Here is a 7,967-nt window from a genome sequence, read left to right as displayed (position 1 = left end):
TGGACAGAAGCAGCTACACTCAAAGAAAGAACACTGGGAAATGAATATAAACTGCTTGCATTTTTGTTTTTCTTCCCGGGTTATTTATACCTTCTGAATCCAATTCTCCCTGTGCAAAAAGAAAACTATTCGGTTCTACACATATATATTGTGTCTAGGATATACTGTAACCTATTCAACATGTAAAGGACTGCTTGCCATGGGGGGGGGGGGGGGGCAGAGGGGGGAGGGAGTGGAAGGAGAGAGGGGAAAAATCGGAACAGAAGTGAGTGCAAGGAATAATGCTGTAAAAAATTACCCTGGCATGGGTTCTATCAATAAAAAGTTATTAAAAAAAAGAAAAAGAAAAAGAAAATATTGCATGGCTGGGAACTCTGTAGGGAACGAGGAGAAAAAAGGAAAGAAGTCAGAGCAAAAGCTCAGTTGTTTTCCTATCTCCCAGTTCCCCAGTTTCTCCATGATAGAGCTATTAAATAAAGAAGAATTTCCCTTGGGTATTAACTCTCTCTCTCTTTCTCTGTCTTTCTCTGTGTGTGTGTCTCTGTGTCTCTGTCTCGTCTCTATCTCTCTCTCTTTTTCACTCTCACTCTCTTTTCTTCTTTTACACACACACACACACACACACACACACACACACACACACACTCACACACACAGCTCATTTGTTCCAAATATTGAATAATACATTCTAATGCATGTAAGTTCTCTGATTTTTATATGATCTCATTACAGATAAACATATTTGCTATTCATTTGTTATGTGTCTTCATTTAACTAGTATTCATGAAAGGAGCCAAACATTATAATATATAATGTGAGGCATTTCTTTCCCCATTAAGAAATATTAATTCTGAACACACTATGAACCTAAAAATTATTTTTTATAGATTAGCAATACTTAAGGTGAAAAATATAAGTAATTATTGTCTAGTAACTTTCTCTAAGAATAAAAGTGGGGAGCCAAGATGGCGGAGCAGGCACACACGACTCTCTAAGCTCCTCTCATTACCCTCATAACCAACTATTTAATCCAGCCTCAAAAATAACTCTTCACTGCTTAAATTCATGAAGATAAGAAGCACTACAACTTACCAGCCGATCCAGAAACTCGCCAGGAAATGTTCATCCTGAGGGGCCAGGAACAGACTAGCACAGGCAGTGAGAAACTAGCATCCTGAGCAAACCAGGGGCGGGAGTGAGCTCTGTGGCTAGAGAAGTTATAGAGATGACTCTGCTATAGGCTAACTGCTCTGCCTTGATTACAAAGTAGTAAACTGGCAGAGAAGTTAAAGCCTAAAACAGAGGGTCCTCTAAAAACCGCCAGAACCTAGAGATCTGGCTGTAACCCCTCAAACCCGGAAGTGACTCAGGCAGACTTTCCCGCAGCCCTGCGGCCACATCCAGCAGTTCGGGGCTTTTGTGGGGGCAGTTACTAATCTGTGCGGCAGCGGGGCACAGCCTGGGCAGCCTCTAATCTGCAGAGTGGGGGGCTCAGCCTGGGGCAATAGAACCTCCCCAGCTGACTGAGCTTCCCCGGGCAGACACTTCCCTTCCCTGCAAATCCATTGCTGCTCAGATGCTAATACCCACAGCCCCAGGGCAGGGTTTGGCTTAGGGCAGTGAAACTCTCACTGCTCAGCGTCTAGCCCCAGGGCAGTCTTTATCTCACACAGCTGAGGTTCTTTGAAAGGCACTTTCCCAGCCCGGCCCTGCAGGCCTGAGTTACTTTTGGGTGGGGAACTCTTTCCCAGAGCACTCCAGTACCTCCCTGCTTTTTGTAGCTGGTCCACAGGACAGCTACCCTGTCCATATACCTTTCACTGCTCTGCAGAGGAAGCTAGTAACCTCCTGGTTCTGAAGGCAGACCTTACAGGCTTTAACAAAATGAGTAAAAAAATCAAAAGAACAATTGATAGTTTCTACACAGAAAGAGAACAGCTTTTCAACCCTGAAGAGACTAATAGCAGACAGTCTCCAGACGATTGTTGGTCTCCAATACAAAAGGCTCTCCTAGAAGAGTCTATTAAAAACCTTAAAAGAGAGCTAGAAGAGAAATGGGGAAAGGAAAGAGAAACTATGCAAGAGAATACAGAACAGGCATATAACTCACTAAAAGAAAAATTTGATAAAGTGGAAAAAGAAAACAACTTCCTGAAATGTGAATTGGAAAAGGTAAAAAACAGAATTTGCGAAATGGAAAAAGAAAATGACTCACTAAAAAAAAAAAAAAAAAAAAAAAAAAAAAAATTAGTGAAATGGAAAAAAATTCCATAGAGCAAAACAACTCAATTGGACATATACAAAAAGAAGTAAAAAAAGCTAACGAAGAAAATAACTCACTAAAAATTAGAACTGAACAAATAGAAATGACTGATTCATTGAGACATCAAGAATCAGTCAAGCAAAACCAAAAAAAATGAAAGATTGGAAAAAATGTCAAATATTTACTTGGAAAAACAACAGACCTGGAAAATAGATCTAGGAGAGATAACCTGAGGATCATTGGACTACCAGAAAATTATGATGAAAAAAAGAGCCTAGATACTATTTTACAGGAAATCATCAAAGAGAACTGCCCAGAAGTAATAGAACCAGAAGGGAAAATAGGCGTTGAAAGAATTCATCAAACACCTTCTGAAAAAGACCTTAAAATAAAGACTCCAAGGAATATTGTGGCCAAACTTCAGAATTTCCAGAATAAAGAAAAAATTTTACAAGCAGACAGGAAAAAACAGTTCAAATACCGAGATGCCACAATAAGGGTCACACAAGATCTGGCTGCCTCAACATTAAAGGATCGAAGAGCCTGGAATCAAATATTCCGAAAGGCAAAAGAACTCGGAATGCAGCCAAGAATAAACTATCCAGTTAAGCTGAGTATTTTTTCCATGGAAGAAGATGGACATTTAATGAAATAGAGGAATTCCACCTGTTTCTAAGGAAAAAACCAGACTTAAACAAAAAATTTGATCTTCAACAACAGGAATCAAGAGAAGTAGAAAAAGGTAAAAGGAACTCTTGAGAACTATATTTCTGTTGTGAACAGACATAAAAACCATATGTATAATTTGATTTTACCGATATAACATAAAAAAGGGAAGTAGAAACGGAAAGGGGATAGTGTCAGAAAAAGGGAAGAAGGGAGATAAAAAGAGGGAAACTACATGCGACAATGAGGCAAAGGAAACCTATCATATATGAGGGAACTTAGAGAGGGGGAGGAACATTGTGTGAATCCTACTCTCATCAGAGTTGGCTCAAAGAGGAAACAATTGACATATTTGTTTTACACAGATTCTTCTCTCACTTCATTAAAAAGTGGAAGAGGAAAAGGGAGAAGGAAAAAGAGTAATAAGGGAAGGGTACAAGAAAGGGGAAGGGATTCAAAGGGAGGAGGGAGGGATACTAAAGAGGGAGAGCTGCGCGACATTAGTGGGACCAATAGGGAAGAAGGGAAGGAGGGCAAGAAAAAGAAAAATATAATCTGGGGATATTAGGTTGGCAGGAATTGCAGAATTGGTTATTTTAACCACAAATGTGAATGGGACGAACTCTCCCATAAAGAGGAGGCAGATAGCAGACTGGATCAAAAGTCAGAACCCTATAATATGTTGTTTATAGGAAACACATTTAAAACAGGGAGTTACATACAGACTAAAGGTAAAAGGCTGGAGCAGAATCTATTATGCTTCAGGTGAAGTCAAAAAAGCAGGGGTAGCCATCCTTATCTCAGATCAAGCAAAAGCAGATTGATCTAATTAAAAGAGATAAGGAAGGAAACTATATCTTGCTTAAGGGTACTATAGACAATGAAGCAATATCAGTATTAAACATATATGCACCAAGTGGTATAGCATCTAACTTCCTTAAAAAGAAGCTAAGAGAGTTGTGAGAAGAAATAGACAGAAAAACTATAATAGTGGGAGATCTCAATCTTGCACTCTCAGATTTAGATAAATCAAATCACAAAACAAATAAGAAAGAAATTAAAGAGGTAAATAGAATATTAGAAAAATTAGGTATGATAGATCTCTGGAGAAAACTGAATGGTGACAGAAAGGAGAATAATTTCTTCTCAGCAGTTCATGGAACCTACACAAAAATTGACCATATATTAGGACATAAAGAGCCTCAAAATTAAATGCAGGAAGGCAGAAATAGTAAATGCTTTCTTTTCAGATCACAATGCAATAAAAACTACATTCAACAAAAAGTTAGGTATAAATAGATCAAAAAGTAATTAGAAACTAAATAATCTCATCTTAAAGAATGATTGGGTGAAACAGCAAATTATAGACACAATTAATAATTTCACTCAAGATAATGACAACAATGAGACATCATATCAAAGTTTATGGGATGCAGCCAAAGCAGTAATAAGGGGAAATTTTATATCCTTAGAGGCTTACTTGAATAAAATAGAAAAAGAGAAGATCAATGAATTGGGCCTGGAACTTAAAAAGTTAGAAAAAGACCAAATTAAAAACCCCCAATCAATTACTAAACTTGAAATTCTAAAATTAAAAGGAGAAATTAATAATATAGAAAGTAAAAAAAAAAAAACTATTGAACTAATAAATAAAACTAAGAGTTGCTTTTATGAAAAAACCAATAAAATTGATAAACTTTGGGTAAATCTGATTAGAAAAAGGAGAGAGGGAAATCAAATTGGCAGTCTTAAAAATGAAAAAGAAGAACTTACCACTGATGAAGAGGAAATTAAAGAAATAATAAGGGGTTACTTTGCCCAACTTTATGCCAATAAATTTGATAACCTAAGCGAAATGGATGACTACCTTCAAAAATATAGGCTTCCCAGATTGGCAGAGGAGGAAGTAAATTGCTTAAATAGTCCCATTTCAGAAAAAGAAATAGAACAAGCTATTAATCAACTCCCTAAAAAAAAAATCCCTGGGACCAGATGGATTTACATGTGAATTCTACCAAATATTCAAAGAACAATTAGCCCCAATGCTTTATAAACTATTTGAAAAAATAGGGAATGAAGGAGTCCTACCAAATTCCTTTTATGACACAGACATGGTACTAATACCTAAACCAGGTAGGTTGAAAACAGAGAAAGAAAATTATGGACCAATCTCCCTAATGAATATTGATGCTAAAATCTTAAATAAGATATTAGCAAAAAGACTACAGAAAATCATCCCCAGGATAATACATCATGATCAAGTAGGATTTATACCAGGAATGCAGGGCTGGTTCAATATTAGGAAAACTATCAATATAATTGGCCATATTAATAATCAAATTAACAAAAACCATATGATCATCTCAATAGATGCAGAAAAAGCATTTGATAAAATCCAACATCCATTCCTATTAAAAACTCTTGAGAGTATAGGAATAAATGGACTTTTCCTTAAAATAATCAGTAGCATCTATTTAAAACCAGCAGTAAGCATCATATGTAATGGGGACAAACTGCAACCATTCCCAATAAGATCAGGAGTAAAACAAGGTTGCCCACTATCACCGTTACTATTTAATATTGTATTAGAAATGCTAGCTTTGGCAATAAGAGTTGAGAAAGAGATTAAAGGAATAAGAATAGGCAATGAGGAAACCAAATTATCACTCTTTGCTGATGATATGATGGTATACTTAGAGAACCCCAGAGATTCTACCAAAAAATTACTAGAAACAATCTACACCTTCAGCAAAGTTGCAGGATATAAAATAGACCCACATAAGTCATCAGCATTCTTATATATCACTAACAAAACCCAACAGTTAGAGTTACAAAAAGAAATTCCATTTAAAGTAACTACTGATTGTATAAAATATTTAGGAATCTTATCTGCCAAGGGAAAATCAGAAACTTTATGAGGAAAACTACAAAACACTTTCCACACAAAAAAAAGTCTGATCTAACCAACTTGAAAAATATTAAATGCTCTTGGATTGGGTGAGCAAATATAATAAAGATGACAATACTACCTAAATTAATCTATTTATTTAGCGCTATACCAATCAGACTCCCAAAAAACTACTTTGATGAATTAGAAAAAATAACAACAAAGTTCATATGGAAAAACAAAAGATCAAGAATTTCAAGGGAATTAAAGAAAAAAAAATCAAATGAAGGTGGCCTAGCTGTACCAGATCTAAAATTATATTATAAAGCAGCAATTACTAAAACCATCTGGTATTGGCTAAGAAATAGACTAGTTGATCAATGGAATAGGTTAGGTTCAAAGGACAAAAAAGCCAATAATTTTAATAATATAGTGTTTGACAAACCCAAAGACACCAGTTTCTGGGATAAGAATGCATTATTTGACAAAAATTGCTGGGAAAATTGGAAATCAGTATGGCAGAAACTAGGCATTGACCCACACTTAACACCGTACACCAAGATTAGGTCAAAATGGGTTCATGACCTAGGCATAAAGAATGAGATTATAAATAAATTGGAAGAGCATAGGATAGTTTACCTCGCAGACCTGTGGAAAAGGGAGGAATTTATGACCAAAGAAGAACTAGAGATCACTATTGACCACAACATAGAAAATTTTGATTATATCAAATTGAAAAGTTTTTGTTCAAACAAAACAAATGCAGGCAAGATTAGAAGGGAAACAATAAACTGGGAAAACATTTTTACAATCAAAGGTTCTGATAAAGGCCTCATTTCCAAAATATATAGAGAATTGACTCTAATCTATAAGAAATCAAACCATTCTCCAATTGATAAATGGTCAAAGGATATGAACAGACAATTCTCAGATGAAGAAATTGAAACTATTTATAGACATATGAAAATATGCTCCAAATCATTATTAATCTGAGAAATGCAAATTAAGAAAACTCTGAGATACCACTACACACCTGTCAGATTGGCTAGAATGACAGGGAAAGATAATGGGGAATGTTGGAGGGGATGTGGGAAAGGGACACTGATACATTGTTGCTGGAATTGTGAACACATCCAGCCATTCTGGAGAGCAATTTGGAACTATGCTCAAAAAGTTATCAAACTGTGCATACCCTTTGATCCAGCAGTGTTTCTACTGGGCTTATACCCCAAAGAGATACTAAAGAAAGGAAAGGGACCTGTATGTGCCAAAATGTTGTGGCAGCCCTGTTTGTAGTGGCTAGAAGCTGGAAAATGAAAGGATGTCCATCAATTGGAGAATGGTTGAGTAAATTGTGGTATATGAATGTTATGGAATATTATTGTTCTGTAAGGAATGACCAGCAGGATGAATACAGAGAGGACTGGCGAGACTTACATGAACTGATGCTAAGTGAAATGAGCAGAACCAGGAGATCATTATATACCTCAACAACAATACTGTTTGAGGATGTATTCTGATGGAAGTGGATCTCTTCGATAAAGAGAGCTTTAATTGATCAAAGATGGACAGAAGCAGCTACACCCAGAGAAAGAACATTGGGAAATGAATATAAACTGCTTGCATTTTTGTTTTTCTTCCCGGGTTATTTATACCTTCTGAATTCAATTCTCCCTGTGCCACAAGAAAACTGTTCGGTTCTGCACACATATATTGTATCTAGGATATACTGTAACCCATTCAATATGTAAAGGACTGCTTGCCATCTGGGGGAAGGGGTGGAGGGAGGGAGGAGAAAAATCGGAACAGAAGTGAATGCAAGGGATAATGCTGTAAAAAAATTACCCTGGCATGCGTTCTATCGATAAAAAGTTATTAAAAAAAAAAAAAAAGAATAAAAGTGACCAGTCTTGTGGCCCCAACCTCCTGCTTCCCTCCTAGTACAAATCACATCTATCTAGACACATCCATGTGAACACGCATAATTAATTTGGGTATCACATACACCTTACATTTTTATGCTGATTATTACATCAGAATGTGTACTTCTTTAAGACATTCACTAAGTTTTTGTCTTTCTTTGTTTCCCCATCATTCAGTTCCTTACAGAGCAAATGTTTAATAAATTCTTTTTAACTTAATGACTAATTG

This window comes from Antechinus flavipes, chromosome 4 (assembly GCF_016432865.1).
Source record: "Antechinus flavipes isolate AdamAnt ecotype Samford, QLD, Australia chromosome 4, AdamAnt_v2, whole genome shotgun sequence".
NCBI classification, from domain to species: Eukaryota; Metazoa; Chordata; class Mammalia; order Dasyuromorphia; family Dasyuridae; genus Antechinus; species Antechinus flavipes.
This window is presented reverse-complemented; position numbering follows the sequence as displayed.